At 44.0% G+C, this 22,171-nt stretch overlaps 1 protein-coding gene across 5 annotated transcripts in view; it reads left to right on the top strand.

Annotated features, from left to right (window-relative positions):
* Positions 1–22,171, top strand: part of LOC119656288 (SH3 and multiple ankyrin repeat domains protein 3) — a 561,166-nt gene that overhangs the window by 128,252 nt on the left and 410,743 nt on the right. For all 5 annotated transcript variants that reach the window (XM_038062721.1, XM_038062722.1, XM_038062720.1 and 2 more), the window contains exon 4: positions 15,403–15,462. The gene's annotated coding sequence lies outside the window, so the exon portion shown is untranslated. The remainder of the gene's footprint in view (positions 1–15,402; positions 15,463–22,171) is intronic.

Below are 22,171 nucleotides of genomic sequence, written 5' to 3'. Positions count from 1 at the left end.
CACTCTCGGCCAGGATCCGCCCATCTGTGCCTAAAATAGCGACCTACAAAGCATGAAGCCTGCGTCGAAAGTCCGGCATCGTCTCATTGGGCGTAAGATAGACACTAAAAAACGTTATCTCTGAACACCGAATCCAGACAAAGCCGTCCCCTCGGCCTTGGGTATAAACCCTAAGGAGGGTGCGAACCCGACCCCAGATTGCAGCGGTACCTGATATATCAGGGTGCCATGCAACTGGGTCTTTGTTTTGGTGCTGCTCACTAATGAGTACTAAATCAGTTTTGGTCTCCGCATCGAACTGCGCTAGCAACTCGTGAGTCGTTGCACTGCAGTGCGTATTGATAGGATGTGAATCATGTTGACCGCATCCTAGTTTTTTCAATTCTGCTCTGAAGACCGAACATCGCCCCGACCCCGCAGTGAGGGCAACGTTCTCATCTGTCACGCGAGGGTCCTTGCATAGGACACAGCATTCCTTTTCATTGCAGGTGTTTGTTTTATGACCTGCCTGACAGCATTTAGGGCATGTTGCCCTTTTGTGTGTGTGGACATAATCCAAACATCTGTAACATTTGGTTGGGGCGGCCCGAATTCGTATCCTACACACTACCCAACCAATTCTTATTTTTCCGCTGTTTAGAAGCTTCCTCGCGTATTGCTCGGCAACTTCCACCATAGCGAGTTTTTAGCCTCGGTAGTTCCCAGAGGTGATATCAATCCGGGCATTGGTTACCTCCGGACTCGCGTCTGATGGCCTCTTCTACCTCGTTCTTTGCTGTAAGGCAGTGAAGGTTTCCAGAGAACACGTGGGTTCCCGGCCGGAAATCAAAGCTTTTTCTCCCAGAAGCCCCTTGACTGCTTCATAGAACGTAACTTTATTGTCTTCGGGTTTAATCTTGTAACGAATGTCACTGAGGACTCCCGCAATAGTCTTACCTTCCGTCGGCTTAATAAGTAGAGCTGGCGGTCTAGTCCTCCTTCGTCTCCCCACCTTTTCTTTTGGTGCTCCGTTCTTCGGGTCCGCCTTAATTTTAGGGAGGTTTAGGAAGTTTTTCTGATAGCGTGACGTGCCTCTTGTTCCTCTTCGCCTTTTTTGTTTGAGCCCTCGAGAGTACCTGAGTGAAGTCTCCTTCAGATATCCCTTCCTCCTTTCGTTTTTCCTCAGCTTGCTCTGGAATGCTGTCTGCGATCCGTTTGGTACTCGTAGTGTTCTTGTCGCGGGGCACGGTTGTTTCTGCTTCCTGCGGATTTTCTCTCACTCTCCATGTCTGCCTATAATATGAAATCCTGTCCAGAGCTCCTCCAGTTGCATTAGCCCGTTTTTCACCCCTTTGCTGACGTTTTTCTGGAGGAACGTCTTAATAAGCCTTTCCTCTTCAGCTTGCGCCAGAGTAGTCGACAGTCCTCCCACTCGGCATATATTCGAAATCATTTGATTAGTTTCGGCAATTTCCACTGTGCTTCTTTCGGCAATTGTGGCACTACGTGGTACTGTCTGGGTTCCCGTCTCCGTTGCAGGTGCCGCATCACTTTGCGAGTCCTTGTCTCCGTCTGCGCGTCCCAATATCTCGTCGGGTATTTCAGCCCCTGTTGCGTCCTTCACTGGGTGCTGGGGCGAGTGGCGCATTTTTGTTCTGAGAATAAACGCAGCCAGCTCACTCTCCACTTCCACTATCTCCTCGTTTCGTTTGTTTTTATTCTCCATTTAAGTTGTTTACCAGCGCATCGTCTGCAAGGGAGCGGGCCGCAATAGTCAGGAACGGATAAAAGGTGGAAAGCAAGCAAGTCACACAAGTTATGGGCGAAAACCTTTCAATTCTGCTGCCACTAGAGTTGGGAAGATAGTTATACATACATGTGTACATGCTTCCGCAGCTTTAGTATGCAGTTTCATATATGGTATTGCATCCTCAAGCGCAAAGAGTTCATCTGATGTTCATAATACTGTTTCATAAATATATTCAAGCAATGCTTATGTCATCTTTGGTTGCCCCCCGTAATCCAAGTAGGACAGTGTGCCATGCGTCGAAACATTTATGTGAATTGTAGAACACGACCGATGCGAGCAGATGGGATATTATGCTTGAGTTTTCATAACGCCAACGATATGAACCAGTGCTTGGAAAATGAGGTCTTCAAACTTTGGGCCTTTAGCAGTTTTCAGATGCGTTGGCGGTCTGAAATCAGAGATGCTATTAAAAGTATTGGTGACTTCTTCTTCGGCGATATGTCCCCGTCATCGTCAGACCATTCATCTCTGTGTGTCCGTAGTTACGATTTACCCTAAGAGGGCTTCTCACACCCCTAATATTCACAAAGCAATATGCCTCTTTCACAACATCGACCTCAAGGTCTATAAATTTCCCAAATGCAAATCAAAATCAACAAATTCAAATTTTCCCAAATAAACTTCAAAAAAACTTGTAACAAGTTTTGAATGAGAATCCTTTCTCACATTTCCAAATCACAATCACAAAAAGAACCCCATTCAAAAGACTACTCCCATAAAATCCTTTAGCTCATACAATAAAGGTTAATGAACGAATCCCACATCACCATAATAACGTGCTATCATGACTTCATATAACCAGAGAAAAGGAGCGGTAGCATCCCAGTTTCTGTTGCAAAAGCATTCAATAAACCAAGTTACCGCCACCAAGGATTTCAATTTTGTCGCCAGTTACCACGCTTGTTCCTCGGAGTAATGCATGAACCACGTAGCTTCAGATCCTTCTTTCAGTCTGTCCCAAGTAAATGTGATTTACCAAACAAGTTCAAGGGGATCAATTTATGGGGGTATGCGTTCCTCAAGGCAACCGCAATTTTCTCTTAGTCCTGAAATTGTTTTCGTTTATCAAAAGAAACTTTCACATGTGGTCGGATGAGCTCTCTTGGAGTCTGTGTCCTTGCAAGATGGATACGCTGTTGATAGAAAAATTCCTTCATGATGCGATGTTTTGGTTTAGGAGTGAACCAAATTTGGATACAGCAGGTGGTAGAAAGCAATTTGCGAAAAACAAATCTTGGGGTTTGTGGGTATCTCAAGGATTTTGGTAGTCAGACTGATGATTTGCATGTTTCTGTCTGTTTATTGTTGAAATTGCCAACAAGTATGGGAGTATGAACTCCCTTTTGAAAACTCTGAATATAAAAAAATAAGTCTGGCACCGTGAAACGGGGAAAATTTTGCATTTTTATTAAATGGAAATCAGGACTCGAACCTGCAATCGCATTATCCTTTTATCCTACATATAGCATAAGATGAAAGAGACTGTCATTGATAATTAGCCGGAATGTGAAACTACATGGCAATGATAGTTATTATGCGAAGCTACGATTAGGTCGAGCAAGATGCGGATTTTAAACCTTTCGGAAGAGGCTCTGTGCCGATTAGATGTGACTAACAGTTTTTATTTAAAATGCCAAGGATGTTGGCAGAGTCGACTTTTTATAAGAACTTTGAGAACTTTTACGAGAAAAGTGAACGTTTTTTCTGGAACAATCTCTGACTTTAATACACCTCCATTAAAAATATCGACGATTACCACGAGATGTAAAAGCTTTGCATAGTCCTTGTAGAAGCTTTGCTAATGCATACTGTAAGAAGCAACACCTCAACAACTAAAGACAAGCTATGTCTTCTTCAATGGGCTCTCGGATACCTGCTGGGCCTAATAAGGCGATAAAGCGGATCCAGCGGTCTAAAATTGATTGTTGTGCTCCGCTGGCCAATTCTCGGGGATTTTGAAATAAATTCACCTGCTTCAGGACTACCAGACGCGAACACACTTTAAAGAATCACTGATATGGCTTTTATATTACTTCATCTTCTCCTTTTCCAACCAATTATGGTGCTTTCAGCTTGCAAGGCCATCGCTTTCTGAAAGCATATACTTCAGGAAGGTGACAACAATGAAAAATCCTTTCTTCCTAAAATAAACTGAAACTCAATTTGTAATCAGACAGGCAATTATCACTATATATATATACTCCTTCACTCAATGGCATAACTGGTTTCCGGTTTGGTTCTGATGCAATCGAACATTCCAGACAACCCGATCTCTCGTCAAGGTATTGCACAGAAAGCGGGACCTACCTAGTCGTGTCATGCATATCGAACAACGTTTTCCTCATCGATTCGGACCCAGGAACGCCTGGGCCTCGGAATCCAGCCAGTTTCATGTAGAGAACCGAAGATTCTCTGGATAACCTTCCTTCCGAATTCGACCCCGCAATTTCGATTGCTTATGACCCAAGTTTCTGAAAAATACATGAGAACTGACAAGATCATGGTTTTGTACAATAAGAGAGAGAGAGTCATTGCGAATGTAAGGATTTTTATAGGTTAAAGTCGAAGACTCTGTTAACTGTCAGCAGCCGTGTTCGAATTTCTTCGTTCAAGGATTTATTGGCTGTGGCCTGTCAATATTTTATTTCTTCAAGATAGTATATTCCTAAATGTGTGTGACCAGAACTTCTTGTTAATCCTTCCGATGCTGACGCCGCACTGTAAATTTGGTCATGCTTTTTTAGTCTGCAGTCCCAGATTTTGTGCCGTTAAAGCACTTTCACTCCATCGTCAACACAGGGCAGCGATTGGGGGACTTAATGAGGATGCTATCGCCCACGCTGACCCCTGGATCTCTGATTATCTTTTCCAATGACAAGGTAAAAAGGACACTAGTTAGCGCGTCTCGAATTCGAAGTGCGATTGAGATGTTGAATGCTGACGACAGTGATCCGGGTGCTTTGATCTGACATCGTACATTGGTAAATGTAAGATGTAGATGCCTTTCAAAATTTTGGTATTCATCCTGGCCCTTCACGTTATATTTGCGTATTTTAACCCACGTATGGAGCGTGCAAATTTAGTTAGCATTTATGATTCGATCCCGACACGGTTCACCCTTCTATTGGAGTTAACTAAAGAGTTGCTGGTATTGGATCTGCCAAAAATTATACGTCTAGCTTTCTCCGTCAGTCGATCATAAAAGCTTTTCTACGTTTTCATAGGAAATTGTATGTACTGTACGAACTCGACTTCCGACAGAGCGTTATCTTCGATCTATCCCTTTCATCGCCCTGTTATCTATGTCTCTACCGGGATGGGCACCTCTTTCTTATTTTATTTTTGTAATATTGAGAATTGGGGCCGATTCTAACTTTCCGGCCGGTCCATAAGTTATTCTTGCGTGGGATCCAACTGACCTGCCAGTTTGAACTATATGGACTTGAAAATTGGAAAATAACCACCCCATTCCACCGCCAACTACCGCTGAGCAACTGATGGTGCCATTCCACTTTTCGGTACGTGTGGTACTTTCAGTCTAATAGGCGGCCGGACTGTGCACTGTTCAGGCGTAACTACCAGATCTCTCTGATCGTGATGCTGACTATTTATGATTTAACGTCTCATAGGGGTCTGTTCATCCTCCACGCCGCAACAACCGGTATTCGGTCTAGGTCTACCTTAATAAGACACTTACTTAATAACTCCACACATTCCGGTTTTACGCCGAAGTCCACCAATTAAATATACCTAAAAGCTGTCTGGCGTCGTGGCCTACGACATCGCTCCATCTCAGGCAGGGTCTGCCTCGTCTTCTTTTTCTACCATAGATATTGCCCTTACAGACTTTAGGCTGGATCATCCTCATCCATACGAATTAAGTTACCCGCCCACCGTTACCTATTGAGCCTGACGGTCATACTATCGCTCATAGATTTCGTCATTGTGTAGGCTACGGAATCGTCCGTCCTCATGTAGGGGGCCAAAAATTATTCGGAAGATTCTTCTCTCGAACGCGGCCAAGAGTTCGCAATTTTTCTTACTACGAACCTAGGTCTCCGAGGAATACATGAGGACTGGCAAGATCATTGGTTTGTGTAGTAAGAGCTTTGACCCTATGGTGAGACGTTTCGAGTGGAACAGTTTTTGTAAGCTGAAATAGACTCTGTTGGCCGCCAACATCGGTTGTGATTTTCGACCCTAGATAGGAGAAATTGTCAACGGTCTCCAAGTTGTAGTCTCTTATCTTTATTCTTCCCGTTTGACCAGTGCGGTTTGATATTGTTGGTTGGTTGGTTTTTGGTGCTGACGTTGCCACCATATAATTTGTCTTGTCTTCATTGATGTGCAGCCCAAGATCTCGCTCCGATTGCTGCCTGCTCGATCTGGATGAAGGCAGACTACATTTCGAATTGTTCTTCCCATGATGTCGATATCATCAGCATAGGCCAGCAGTTGGGTGGACTTAATCGTCCCCTCGCATTTACCTCAGCATCACGGATTACATAATAGGGCATCCCCTTATCTTAGATCGTTGTTGATGTCGAATGGTCTTGAGAGTGACCCCGGTGCTTTTATCTGGCCTCGCACATTAGTCAGGGTCAGTCTAGTCAGTCTTATAAATTTCGTCGCAATACCGATTTCTCTCACGGCCATGTAGAGTTTTACCCTCGCTATGCTATCATAGGCGGCCTTGAAGTCGATGAGAAAATGCTGCAATCGATTTCCATATTTCAACAGTTTTTCCATCGCTTGCCGTTGAGAGAAAATTTGGTCTGCTGCTTATTTGCCTGGAGTGAAGCCTCTTTGGTATGGACCAGTGATGTTCTGGGCGTAAGGGGCTATCCGGCCTAGCAAGATAGCGGAGAATATCTTATAGGTGGTACTCAGCAACGTGATACCTCTATAATTGCTGCACTGTGTGATATCTCCCTTTTTATGTATGAGACAGATAATGACTCTTTGCCAGTCGTCAGACATTGATTCGCTGTTTCACACTTTGAGCACAAGTTGATGAACCACTTGGTGTAATTGGTCGCCTCCATATTTCACCAATTCCATCAGCTCCTGGCGACTTATTATTTTTAACCCGATGGATTGCACGGACTGATTCTTCTATACTTGGTGGTGGCAGTATTTGCCCGTCGTCTTCAGTTGGCGGGACCTCCAACTCTCCGATGTTCTGGTTGTTCAATTGTTTATCAAAATAGTCAACTCATCGCTCCAATATGCCCATTCTGTCGGAAATCAGATTTCCCTCTTTGTCTCGGCAGGATGAACATCGAGGTGGAGGAACATCGGTTGAGGCAACTGGAGGAGCAAAAAGAACTGCTTCAAACAGCTGTGTGACCATGCCGACATAAACCACCCTGCCGAGTGGTAATGAAATGGCTGCGGAGATCACCCCAGGTGACCTGTTCGCGCCTCCTAAAACAGATTGTTACCACTCTGTTCCCTCACCATGAAAATAGGGGAAGGCGAACGATGATCCAGCTAAATGAGGTCGGAATAACTCCAGTAACTGTGGAGGACCTGGGGGATATATGTGATAGGATCGGTGTGAACAAGGCCCCAGGTTTGGATGGTATTCCCAATCGAGCTTTGAAGCTGACAGTGAAGACTAGGCCCGACCTTTCCGCCAACGCCTTCAAGGCGTGCCTAAAAGAAGGAATATTCCCTGCCCAGTGGAAAAAGCAAAAGTTGGTGTTGCTTCCGAAACTTGGTAAGCCACCTGGAAACCCAGCATCGTATCGTCCTAACGTCAATTTGGTTTTCGGCGTGCCCATTCTAAGGTGGACGCAATCAGCATGGTAGGAAACCTGGCATAAGGGGCACTGATTTGTGGCGGCTGTTGTACTGTTCTGGCACTGAATGTCAAAAACGCATTCAACTTGGCCAACTGGAACAGAATTAAAGAGGCGTTGGCTGAGATAGGCGTCCCCGGGTGTTTAGCGAACTTGGTGGAACACTACCTCTCAGAGATGATTTTCTGGTACGGGACGAATGACGACCTCAAAGAGTACATTGTCACAGCCGGGGTACCGCAAGGATCGGTACTTGGTCCACTGTTGTAAAATATCATGTATAATGCTTGTTCTTCCCGTCCTAGAGGGGACTACGATTGTCGGCTTCGCTGATCGCCTAGCTGTGGTTGTTTCAACAAAACACCCTGAAGATGTGGAAGTGTACGCGACGGAAACAGTAACAGCGGTAAAGTCCTGGCTAGAAAGAGCCGGGCTGAACTTGGCGGACATGAAAACGGAAGCGGTCCACTTGCAAAAATGTTGCCGAATATTGGTGGATCGAAACACTGTCGGAGGTTTCTTCTAGCTGGAGTGGTACGTTCCATCCTGCTTTACTCGTCACCCGTGTGGGCACAGGAAACGGAAGCAGATGAACTCGGTTTGCCGGCTGATGGCTTTGAAGAGTCACATTCTGACTAAAGAAATGAGTGTACTGCATCATGCAAGACAGACTCACAGAGCTTGGAAATGCAGTAAGGTCAGAGACGCACGATATCTGGCAATGTAGATGGGGCGAGTATACGAAGCGTCGGTGGACGTACAGGCTCATTCCGAACATTAGGTTGTGGTTTGAGTGGAAACATGGCTAGACCAACTACCACATTACCCAGTTCCTCACGTGACACGGTGGTTGCTATAAGCAATATCTGCACCGCTTTGGGTTGAATGAGCATTCGAATTGTCCTAGAGGCGGTGGCATACCGGAAGATCCAGAGCATGTGATATTTCACTGCCCAAGATTTGCAATGGAGAGGAGGAGCCTAAACCAAGTGTTGGGCTGAACTTAGTTGCGGAAATGCTGAGGTCTAAGGGGAACCGGCTTACGATTTATTCCGCAATCGTGCAAATATTGGAGCAGTTGAGTTGCTGAAGGAGCAAAGAAAGAGGAAAGGATGGTACCGCGGGGCTGGAGAGATTAGGGGTGGTCTTTAGTGAGCGTGAATCCCACACGTGCCCGCTGTAGCTCCGGCGTTTGTGCAGCGAACGTGTCTTTCTAAGGACTATTGCACTTAAAATTTTTTACCTGAAAATTTGCAGACTATCTACAAACAACAAAAAATTAAGTAAAATTTAAAAAAATTGTGAAAGATTTGCATATGTTTATTAAAAGAAACTTTGCAATACATTGTCAAATTTTACTTGTATTAAATTCCTCTAAACGTTTTGACGTTTGATCTTTCAAGTAGTAATGTTCGTACATATTAAACGCACTTTTCAATATTTTGTTGAACTGCCTCTCGCTTTTATAACCGTCATAATTCGATGTGGCATTGAACTGATTAAATTTTTCAAGACTTCTGCTGGAACGCCTTCGTATAAAAGCTTTTGGATTATTCTGTCTAACTCTTCTAAATTAGTCGGCCCCTGTTTCGCTATCTGCACTTTCATTATGCGCCAAAGGTTCTCTACTGGGTTGAGATCCGGACTATTGCTAGGCCATAACAAGCAGGAAACACCGAGTTCACGTAAATAATTCTTTACCTGTTAAAAATTAGGAAAGGTACGACAGTTGTAATTGCGGACTATTGTTGAGGATGGAATAAGAATTAAGAAAAAATTATGCTTATCAATTGAGCTCGATGACAAGGAGCAGAATTATGTTGGAAAATCGCTTGTTCCACATGCGAAAAATGCTCTTCGTAGACAGGTGTCGAATTTTCTTCTAGGATGTTTTTATCATCGACAGCCTTAATCGTCCCTTCAATCATAGCCCATCGTCCAATTTGGTGTTACGAAAAGTATCCCCAAATCATTCTGCTCACTGGATCCCTTGATGTTCGTAGTCGCTATAACGCTTTGCGGTCCTTCTGCGTACATACTGCATTCCATCATTACGAGAAATGTGGAACTTCGTTTCATCCGGAAAGATCACATTCTTCCAATCGTCAACAGTCCAGCTTTTGTGCTCCTTAGTCCACTCAAGGCGTTTCCGTTTCATTTGAGCGGTCAAGCGCGGTTTCTTAGCGGGCCAGCCTGTTGGAGCCTTCGTCGTACAGTCCTTGTTGAAACTGGTGTTCCTCCAAGTCCAACAAAATGCCTTCTAACTTCCTCAGCCGTCTAAGACCAATTCTCTTTAAGAGTCGATCTTCACTTGCAGAAGTCTTTCTGTGGGCTCCTGATCCTACGTTTCGGTCAGTAGACCCAGTCTCAGCAAATTTTTTTAAAAAAATTCCAACTGCAGACCTAGCTGCCTTACCGGGTCGGAGGCGCGACGAGAAGATAAGCGTGTCGTCAGCGCACTGTAATAGTTCTGTGCCGCTCTCTGGGATTGGAGCGTCAGCCGTGAAAATGTTGTAGAGTGTAGGTCCTGAAATGGATCCCTGCGGTTCTCCAGAAGTGACCGGTAGGAGATCGGAATTATCATTTCTCACGCTGACGTAAAAATGCCTATCTTCGAAGAAACTTATTATAAGTCTGATCACCGGGATAGGGAAATCAAGGCTGATTAATTTGAAGATAAGTCCGTTGACCCACACGGAATCAAATGCCTTTTCGAGTTCTAATGCACACACTACTGTGGGCTTGTTATTGACGTTAAGTCTGCTACTCACTGAATCGTGAAGGTAGCTTAGTGCGTGTTGGGTCCCGTGCTTTGTCCGGAACCCGAATTGATGGTTCGGAATAATGTTTTCCGATCGCAATGTTGGACTAATCCCTCTGTCCATACTTTTTCGAAGAGCTTGCCCAAGTTGGAGAGGAGAGAGACGGGCCTGAAGTTTTGTGGTTCGTGGGAGGCGCCTTTTTTTTAATGGCGATTATTTTTGCTACTTTCCAAGTAGTGGGAAAGTAACCATTATAGATACAGTTGTTGAAGACTGCAAAGAGCAACTTCATTGATCCCCTAGGTTTTCGATGGCAATATTTACTATGTCATCTGGTCCGGTTGATTTTGCGCCGTTAAGGCTTTTAGTGATGGCTGCGAGCTGTGATAAGCTCAAAAAGGTTTTTGGGTCATTTGGTTTGCAGGATGGGTTAAAGGTGGAGAAGGTAGTTAGTTTGAGTGAATGCTCATGAAGAAAGTCTTTGATTGTCGTGTCTACAATCGAACTGACGGCTCGGTTGTTACTAGGTGAAGGAGAGTTTAGTTGATTTAGGAAAGATTCCGCGAGTATTTGAGCTTTCCTAGCGTCACTGCCGATGTTTTCATTGTTCTTGGTAAGAACGAAGTTTTTGGATCTGTTGCGGCCTGTCAGCCTATTTATATGTACAAACATATTAGATTCGGGTTTCACATCTGCTAGCTTGCGGGTGAGTTCCTTGCTACGGAATTGTTCCACCATTTGACGGATTAATGTATTATACTAAGGCAGTTAATCCGCGAAATTAACACTTTATATTCGGTGTTCGTTCTGTTGCCATTTTTGTGGAAGTTTCGTTTGAGATTTCTGCGCCAGATTTGTCTGACTTTCAGGTGTTTCATTACCTCGTGCGGCAGTTTATTGAACTGAATCTCATCGATTTTGAGGAGCTTTGTGGTTCTGCGTGTAGCAGAGTTGATGGCATCAGTAGCCAAGATGATGGCCTCATCGATTTCTTCGTCCGTTAGGTTTTGCGAGACAGTGATTTTTTGTAGGTTTAGCTGTGGTCCTAATTCTGCCCTGAATTTATCCCAGTTAGTATGGGCGAATGATCTTATTGTGCTGGGTACTCGCTTTTGCAGTTGAGAGTTTAAGGGAAGTATAAGTTCAACTGCGAAGTGATCGGACATCCCCGGTAAAGTTTTGAACGTTAACACCTGCAGTGTGAGAGTGGCGTCTACGGACATTAGAAAATAGTCAAGTATTGACTGACTTGCAGGCCTTGTGGGTTTGTCTGGCAAGATCATCTCAAGCTGGTTTAATGGACTTTGATTATGGATCCATTTTTCGAGGGCAACCCCATTTTGGTTTTCCCCACCAAAAATTCGGTATTTAGATTTAGACTGGAGATCGCTCAAGATTTGTAAGTATTGGCCCAGTTGTTCAGAGGGTGAGTTACATTTTATGTAGACTGCAGCTATTAAGATGCGTCTATTGCCGTTAGTTTTAACTAAGGCCGCTGCCGTGGGATAGGTCTGCAGGTTTTTGATGGACACTTCCTCAAATGCATAGTCTTTTCTGACTAAAAGGGCGGAACCGCTGTTGGTGTCGTCCCGGATAATGTTATATCCGGTAAAATTAACAATGTGCCTGCTTTTTAAATGTGTCTCTGAAACACAGAAGAAGTCTGCTTTCAGGGAATCGACCTACTCTTGTGCGGTGGCATGTTGGGCGTGTGAGACCAAGGACGCGGAGTTAAATGTGACGACTTTTAACTCCATAAACTCATCAAAAGTTGGATAGCGGCTAATTGTCGCTGTTCATTTGTTTGGGCCGTAGCGAGAGTTTCGACCAAGTTTTGGAAGGCCAACTTGTTGCCTTGAGGGACTTGAGGGGCTGTAGTTCTAGGAATAGTGTTCCTAGTTGTTTGGGTAAGAGGAGTTTGGGGGGCTGCAGCTCTAGGGAGAGTATTCCTAGCTGCTTGAGCGTAAGAAACGCCCGGTTTGGCCAAGCTTTGTGACATCTGAGTCACCGCCTGTTTGGCTTTCATGGTCTCGGTATTTTTTTTCGCCCTGCCAGCTTCCCTTGTGGCAACCATGTCCTTTTATGCCGGGCATCCGCGGTAGTTGGCGGGGTGTCCGGACTGGCCGCAATTGCAGTAAGTTGGTTTGTTTGCGGCGGGATTTGAGCATTCCCCTCGCACATGGGTTTTCGTGCACCTCACGCACCGGTGTACGATGGAGCAATTGATGGCGATATGGCCGAAGTTTTGGCAGTTCTAGCACTGCACTTCTTGAATCGGCTTGACTTTCTTAAGCGAAATTTTCTGGTGAAGGATATATTTCACCGTAAATGCTTCGTTTAGATCTTGTTCTGGCTCGAAAGTAGCCATGCACAGCCCCGATTGCGACTTCAACGGAAGCGCCGGGTTCAGGCTGTGGGCAAGTTTGTCGGCTCGCGTGACTAGATTTGACACGCTTTTCAACTTTAGGTGCGGGTACTCTTCGTTGAGTTCGCGCATTATGTCAGCCGGGTCAGTCTCTCTATGAAGACCACGGATGACCAAGGATTGAGTCCTTAAAGTCGGAGGGGTACTGGTCGTGGCATGCAGTCTCTTTTCCTTAATAAGGTCAAGACTTTGAGCAAAAATGAGGGTCCTATCGGCCCTCGTATTTTTTAGGGTTGCTTTTAACCCTTTCTCTTTTAATATCCTCAAGAATTGAGGAACATTGATTTTATACCCAGTGATGGGCGGAATTTTTGCCTTTTTTGGGCGGGTAGTCTGGGGGGAGGGTGCCTGAGGGTTTGCCGGAGTGGCATTAACTCTACTTGCACTCACCTTTTCTTTGTTTCTCTTTTTCCTCCGCTGGACGAATTTGAACTCGTCGCCTTCCTCTTCTTGGATGACGACGCACATCTCTCCATCTTGATGATGTTGATCCTTCTGTTGTTGCTCCTTCAGTTGTTGCTCGTGTTGTTGTTGTTCACGATGATGTTGTCGTTGTTCGCGTTCTCCATTTTGCAGATGTTGTCGTTGCTGCTGCTCCGATGTTGCGATTGGCATCCTCCCTTCGAGGGATGCCAAGCGATCCTCTAGCCGCTTTATAATTTTTTGCTGACAATCCAGCTGCTGGACCATCGCAGCCTTTTCTTGCTCGATTTTTTCGAGGAGGGTCGCGTTCATTGCTTCCAGCTCTGGGGAGCTGCCTTCTTCTTCCGATGACATCTCCTCAGGGTGTATCATCTTACACCTCTTGGCGGACATCCTGTCCCCAAGCCCGTATTTGCTGTTGTGCGAAGCAGCTCTGGAATATAACAATATTTTTTTAATTTAATGTTCTTATAACAGTTACCCTTTTTCGGACGTGAATGGCACCACTGTCCAGAACGTATACGTCCTTCTGGATTCTTGATCAGCTCTGCTCTTAATGACCGTTCGCTTCGAGAGCTCGGAGCGAACTGCGTATCGATCTAAAACCTTCAAGATCGCATCTATTTACGCTAAAAAATTTACTACCTGCAATATATATATATAAAAAAGTACCTGTGTTTCCATAAAACCCTTTTATTGAACTTGTATAGCTTGCCCACATTTCATTGACCGCGACTGTATATTATTGTCGTCCTTTCTCTCCGTCACCTCCCCACTGCCACTTTCGTCTTCTGATCAAAACATCTAAAAATATCTCGCTTATACTTTTTGTTTAAGAGTGTCGAACTATAGTACCTCGATTGCAAATCGTCGCTTTTTGATGAAGGCCAAGCGTCCACATGTAGCTCCCATACAGCAGCGCTGAGAAAACCTTCGCGCGACTAACGAAATCATCTTTGTCCTGGACGTGCGACAGAAAGTATTTGCCAGAAACATGAGCGCGGATCAGATTGAGTCAACCGAATCAAAAAAGTCGAAGATAATTTCTTTCTGTCTGGTCTGTCATCAATTGAATGCGAAATCAGGATGCCCTGGAAGCTTAAAAAGCTTAATTTGATGTTGAAGTAACTGCATTTCCAGATGTCAGAAAAAAGAATGAAGCCACATCTATTGCTGTTAGGGTTTCATAACTTCAGTGAGGAGAGTTCAGATATTCTGGTACCAATATCTTGCTAATGTTAGATCAAAAAAATATTAGACCCAATTGGTCAGCAACCTTGAAGAGTTGCTCTACTCGTTACGTTGTTTACCATGCGTGATTTGTCGCCGATTTCTCATCCTATTGTGATGTGATTCGCACTTTTGCAATTTTTTGGCCACCATCAATATATCACTGCGCAGAAAATCTGCCCCAAAGTATCTGTCACATATGAAGCTAATTTATATTTAAAGTCAATCTCCAGAGTTACATAAAAGTTGTCACCATGTCATGCGATTAATTAAATGTACACACCTTCCCTTGACATACTCTCCTTTGGGCCTAAATTTTTTATTATTTCGTAGATGGAACCATGAATTAAATAAACATTACCGGATTAGTCTACACACGAATCTTTTTAATTACGACGTGAGCCGTGTGTACTTACTTAGTAATACTTGCTTTAATCGCGAGGTTTCAACTCCACCTCGGGAATTTCTGTGTTATTCATGATAATTACTGATTCGGTTCTATTTATGCCACTATCTGTTGAGTTGATATTATTGTCTCAAAAGCTTTATCAATTTTCGCTAATAACTTATTGAAAACCCAAAACACTGCGCATGACATGCACTGGCTCATGAGCTGGCAATCAAAGCGAATTAACCTTGATGCAAGACGCAATAGCCAATTTAATCTGATCTCCTGTTTCGACTCAATCAAATATTCAACTCCGCCATCAAAATTTAATTCGTTTCATAACCAATTGTCTGCAGGGGCGGAGATACTTCCGGAATTGCAAACCAATTACGTGTACTTAAGCATTTGCGCGAATTTTTTTTAGTGTCGCATTTTTGAGTAGGAGTTGCTGAGTTGATGTTTCTTCGGCATTCAACTCTGTAATGGTCACGAGTCGCGTTCTTCAGGTGTAATTGAAATATTCAAGTGAATCGCCAAAAGCACTAAAGGTAATTTGTTTTCCCTCTTTGTTGTCGTTACAGGTGGATGCTGCGAGCGAGGCTGAGGCTAACTAGGAGACAATTACTACAATGAGCGCTAGAGTAAGTAAAAGTACCATTTGAAGTGCCCACATGCCAATACGCTCTTTGATCATTTTCGTATCGTCATTTTTACGTAATCGCACCAGACAATTTGAGGTTTCCTTGAAATTTAGAAAAAAAATCAAGTTTAGATCGCCGTAGTAGTATTATAGATCGCGGTTATCTTCGTTTTCAGGCATTATTACAATCGAAGTTTTCCAAAGAAAGGGAAATATGTATTTCGATGGTTTCGAGATGAAACGTTGCATCATAATCACTAACAAGCGTATAACAATGGCAGAGCGTTTACATTTTACAATAATAGCGAACTGGCCCAAATTAAATCCTATTGAGATTTACTGAAATCGCTTTTAATAAAGAAAAATTGAAAGTAGAGATGAGTTAACAAAGAGATTAAAAAGATGATTGTAAAGAGTTTAGTTTGGCGTTTTGAAAATTCAGAAATTCGAAAATGCGATTTTATTTGTTTCCTCATTTGAGATCTCTCCAGTTGGTGTTTATATAATTTTTCATGGGAAATATTAATTACAAATATCAGTTGGGCTAAATTTTTAGCCTATTTTATCGGCACTGAATGCGTGATAAGTTTATAATTCGATGTACCTTGGTTATCCATGGTGATAGGTTTCAGCGTCTCCTGGCCTTCCGATCACAACTTCCAATTTTCAATCTATCCCGCCTTCATAACCCTCTTTCGATACATCCGATCCTGTTTTATCGTATGCGTCTTACATTTCTTTTCTAAACCCTGTCTTTGTCAAATGTTTCATCGACGTAGGTGATACTAATGGCAATCGCAAATCTCTTTCCCAGACAGAACATTTCTCTTCCCTTTCCATAATTTTTAACAAATGTTTCTCTGAAGGTACATAAAAGATGTGCAGTTTAATTGCTGAAAACTGTCACCCCATATTACCCCTTTGCACTATGTCCGAAATTAAAAGGAAAATGGATCATTCACCGAGAATGGGGAGGACAGGGTACACCTACTTCTCAGAACTCATTTCCCGGGGTCCTACCCTCGGTGGCAGGCGACAACAATCTGCCTGACACCCCAACAACGAATAAAAGGGGAAGTGAGGAGAGCTGGAAACTAGCAAAAGAGGTATGCTCAGAAGCTAGGCTAAGATGGGCAGTGGGAACTTTTAAACCAATGAAATCTCCCGGAGTAGACGGCATTTTCCCAGCACTTATCCAGAGAGGCCTAGGAATTATCTTAGAATCTCTTCTGAGGGTGGTAAGGGGGAGCATAGCACTGGGTTACATACCAACGGCATGGGGACGGGCAAAAGTGGTCTTTATTCCGAAAGCGGGTAAAAAGGATCCTTTTCATCCTAAATTTTTCAGACCAATCTGCCTAGCATCGTTCGTACTCAAAACGGTGGAGAAGGTCATAGACAACTATATTAGAACTATCGTACTAAAGCGTAATCCCCTACATCACTGTCAACACGCTTACCGGGCAGGACGGTCAACTGAAACTGCTCTGTATCAGCTGACAGAAGTACTACGGGACGCCATAGAAACAAAAGAAATTGCACTGTGCCCGTTTTTGGATATCGAAGGAGCATTCGACAACACATCGCACACAGAGATGCAGGATGCCCTGAGCCGCAAAGGAGTTGGAAACACCCTGGCACTCTGGATGGGCAAAATGTTAGAAAGCAGACAAATAGAGGTACAAATTCTAATATCATGAACACCACTCAAGGCTGTCCACAGGGTGGAGTACTATCGCCGCTGATGTGGAGTATGATAATGAATGAACTACTGGACGTGTTAACTAATACTGGAATACAAGTCCAGGGGTACGCGGACGACATTGTTTTAATCTGTAGGGGCAAATATGAAGATACCCTATGTGATAGAATCCAAACTGGATTAAGGGTTACTAGTGCCTGGTTCAGGAAGGTGGGACTGCGGATCAACCCAACCAAAACCACCATAGTACCATTCACTAGGAGGCGTAAGCTGGATCACCTGAAAGCCAAAACATCAGATGATATGGAGGTGAAACGAGAAACAGAGGTGAAATATTTGGGAATCACGCTAGACCAAAAATTACTCTGGAAGACACATGTCGGAAACACTTGTCGGAAAGCCACGAGGGCTCTGATGACTTGCAGATTCATAGCAGGAAAAAAATGGGGTTGCAGCCCGAAGATACTACTTTGGATATATACTGCAATAGTAAGGCCAATGATTATCTATGGAGCGGTAATCTGGGCAGAAAGAACCCAACTCAGCACACAAGCTAGGGAATTACATAAGCTCCAAAGGCTGGCTTGCGTGTGTATCAGTGGGGCAATGAGGACATGCCCAACGGCATCCCTGGAGGTCCTTCTGGGATTAACCCCTCTCCATCTCCACATACAGATGCAGGCAAGGAGATCAATATTCAGGATGGCCGGTAGTATGAGTGAGGCGGGGAGCTGCCTAAATCGAAGGAAGATTGATATCCTTTCTAGGCGGTATCCCGAATTACTGATACCGAGGGACAACATGACAACGAGGTTTCACTTCATAAGAAGTTTGAAACATGTTCGAGTAACAAGGCAAACTGGGAGAGCGTGGCTGCGACATACGGCTTAAACCAGCAACTGATTGCATGGTACACTGACGAATCCCTCACAGCAGTGGGAGCGGGTGCCGGTGTCATTGGTCCAAGGAAAATGTACTTTGAGCCAATGGGCAGCTACACTAGCATATTCCAGGCGGAAATATACGCCATAGACAAATGTGTCTCCTTTAATCTGCAAAGGAATTACAGGGGGCAGAACATAGCTATTCTCACCGACAGCCAAGCAGCGATCAAGGCATTTAGGTCCAACCAGGTGAACTCTAAACTGGTATGGGAATGCTTTGAGGGACTAAATACACTCGCGTCGTCCAACAAGGTCTGCATACTTTGGGTTCCAGGCCATGCTGGGTTGGAAGGCAACGAGGCAGCGGATGAACTAGCCAAGCAGGGAGCAGGGGTGCCTTTAGACGGGCTAGAACCCTTCTGTGGAATCGGAAACGGTTTCATGGCTATGAATCTAAGAAACGAAGAGAAACGGTTGAGGGAACTATATTGGGCGGGCCTACCAGGGATGGAGCAGTCCAGGGTGCTTATTGGGGGATACGAACCCATACGTACAAAGGATTGCTTAAACCTCACCAAAAAGAACCTCCGAATCATAGTGGGAATTCTCATTGGTCATTGTCGGCTGAACTATCACCTAGGGAATCTAGGGATATCTACGGACACTGCCTGCAGGTTTTGTGAGGATGAGGACGAAACCTCTATACACGTCCTGGGACAGTGTCCGGCACTTGTGCAAAGTAGATCGAGACATCTGGGAGAACACTTAATACCACATGCAAAGCTGCTCCGTTCATTGCAGATTATCACGCGGCTGTCCTTCATTCGCTGGTCAATTATCCAATTTACTTTTTTCTCTCTTTCTCTCTCTTTCGATGCAGGACTGCACCGGATGTCGTACTCATTGGATCGATATAACTCAGGCCTACAGTTCTTTGTATTGAGGCTAGTTATCAGTGAAAGCACTTTTGTCTCATCTTAACCCATCATACTACTGTATAGGCGGACTAATGACGGCAGCGTATTTCTACATTACTTCATGAAGTCTAAGTCTCCATGTCAAGATAAAGCCTACAGGCTCTGAGAGTCATCTTCACCTCTGCATATTTAATGAATGAAGTTCCTCATCTAGTATAACTCCCAAATACTTGACTTCTTCGCAAAGTTGAAGGGTTCATCCGCTTATCTGTAGAAGCCAAAGACCGTTTAGTTTCCGCCTTTTTGTAAATAATACTCGTACCATTGAGCGCATTGATTTTTTGAAACCATTTTTTTGAGGCACTAACCACCAATCAAATCGAAGATACGTTGTACATTTATACACACCGCTCCCAGTTTTCGATCAGCAACCACGTCATTTGCATATTTTTGAGCAGTTTTCACAGTTCACACAACAATGAGTCAATTAATATACTTCTTTCCTGTGTTTGTTGTTTGAAGAATACCTTAACCTTCTAAAAGGGAAGACGCGTAATCCAGAGAAAGACATACTAGAAACATATTTCCTAGATGTCATCTAGAGTTTCTGGTTGAGGGTCTATCACCAAAGAAGTCCTTAGTCGCCTTAAGGACCTGCACGTTATTATCAAGAAATTCATTGAACTTAGCCCTAGATTTGCATTTCTCTATAACTGTGTGTTCACCTGGAGTAGTTAGATTAAATTCAGTGTTTAGGCTCAGATCAACCAAGGTTGCATGTCAACAGTTTCGGTCATCTCTTGTCAGGTTTTTGAATTGTACGGCATCAACAACATCTGTAAACACTTTCGATCACGCTGCTCCACTTGATAGAGGTGAGGCAGCGTCTAATGAGACTGCATCAGCCCTGCAGTCGAAACCTAGAGCCATCAAAAACTCTCTAAGGTATCGAGTATTCGTCCAAGAAAAAGAGTGGTCCAGGAGTGGTCGGGAAAGGAGTGAGTTGCTCCTTCAAAATTAGTGCGGCCCACCATAAAGTAGGTGGCGGACTCAGGACCACTCTATCCTCAAACAAGGTCGATAACTTAACTCCTCGTTGGCCCGAAGATCGTTGTGGTACATCCCACGCTCGCAGTGGTAAAACGGACTTGATTGATCAAACGGATAGCTAGGATTGTAAACCAAGAAATATGTTGAGCATTCACATTAATATCTACTGAGAGTTTCAGATCACTTGGGTACGCAGGCGCTACCAGATCCCCTAGTTCTTACGAAGGTATCGATTAGCATTTTCTGAAGTAAGTGTTAGCTTTGACTTAGGATATAAGACGGGGCAGTGCAGCAAGCTGGAAACTGGTCAGATCTTTCAAGGGCTCATCCTCAGAAGCTACTTGGCTGAAAAGTGATGGTAGCGCCTGTATATGAAATTCTAGGCCTTTAAAACTCTTTCCATCGGGATACCCGATAATACAAAGTTCAGACAGGGAATACGTTACTTTCAGACATGTACGCATATTGGGTCCATTGTGCTATCCCCTAAAGCGTATATTTGGAGGGCTGCTACTAAGCTCGTAAGTATTCACAGGTCTGAGAATGTCTTCCATAGGCAAAGAGAGAATGTGTAGATTATTTTGTGAAGAGGTGTTTTCCGGGCTATTTTCACTGAGGTCTGAACAAGCGGTTGTATATGAAGAGCTTTGTCTTGTCTTTCATATTGACTGCAAAAAATGAGCACATCAACCCAATTTACTCCAGGTTATCTTTATTGGGTTCTATAGGTGTTCCCTTCCCAATGGACTATAAAGCTGACGCTTTGCCGCAGATATCTTCACGATTTCGCTCTTCGCTTCGGTCCTACAATTCTGGAGTCATATCCTTGGCCTCTTTTAGTCTCCTCATTACCAACGATGTTCGAGTACCCTCGTGCCCACATCAGCACCACTTTCTTCAGTGGATCCAGCTTCGCCGATATTTGGTACCCGCTCCACACTAATTCCATGCTTAGTGCGACTGGCTGTCGTAATCGACTGGAGTGGTATTACCCCATAAGTTTTGTCGTAGATATTGTTCTGCTGACAGAGAAAAAAGACACGTATGGAATGTGGTCATCGTTCTTTGGAGGGGATTAGTCACTTTTTTTATCGGAACTTCTGAAAATGCCACTGAGTCCATGACTGCAGGTTGCTATCTTCATAATGTCAAAAGATCCGTGGCAATCTAATGACCATTCTTATCTTGTAACACTCTTCATGAAGGCGAGCATCCAAGTCATCTTGTCTGTTAACATTAAAGTTATCCGATACTTCTCATTTTCCAAATGTTCACAAGACGATTGGTCGCCTTTACATCCGTATGCGTTTTTAACTGCTTTTCATTTCTCCTACAAGTGAATAAGGGTAGGAGGTAATGCGATTATCGCAAAAGAGCTAGTTTTCATCACTCAAATTATGTTTAAGCAAGGGATCATGTGGTGCCCTGCCCTGCTTTTAGCACGCCGGTCATCAAACGATGCATATATATGACCGCATTTGTCCCCTAAATAAAGCATAGCGTATCAACCACGAGGGATCACTATTGGTTCGCCGAAATGTGATTTAGTTTTCCAGGTCTTTCTTAGGAGTGCATACACCTCCGCGGCTATTCTGCACTACTCTAGGGCCACTCAAAGATAGACCATACTATTGCATAGCATAGTCAGCAATCGAGTTGTTATCCTTTCTTAAAGTGTGATCTATCTATACATATTTCTACCACGTCTATCGATACCTGGCCCGTACTTTGACAAGCCAAAGTACCTCATAACAGAAAACACGCAAATACCCTTCCAGTTGTCGCGAACGGATGCGCTTCTTTGGAATACCAACGATCATAAAGTAAAGTAGCAACTATGCAGAAAACAACGGAAGCTGCACAGAAAAGTTCTTTACGGAGACAGCAATATCCGGCAGCTTTATACTGTTTGAGTGCTTTGATGGCAAAGATAGTTTCTCTTATCTTAGACAAGCAGCCCATTTCCGTATGCAACTAACTATTTAATCAGAAGAGGTGGAACTTTTCTTGACTGAGAGTCGTGAAATATTCCTTCTTCTTCTTTTTCTTAAGCTGCTTGTCGTGGATTAGGAGCCTACCCTTAGCGTCCTTAGCCGGCCCATTGAAAGACTTCTGTGCAAGCTTCTGCCTCCCTGACCAGCACAATAATAATAAATT

The sequence above is a fragment of the Hermetia illucens genome, chromosome 4, assembly GCF_905115235.1.
Source record: "Hermetia illucens chromosome 4, iHerIll2.2.curated.20191125, whole genome shotgun sequence".
In the NCBI taxonomy this organism is placed as follows: Eukaryota; Metazoa; Arthropoda; class Insecta; order Diptera; family Stratiomyidae; genus Hermetia; species Hermetia illucens.
Note: the sequence above shows the minus strand (reverse complement) of the source record. Positions and strands in the feature narration are given on the sequence as shown.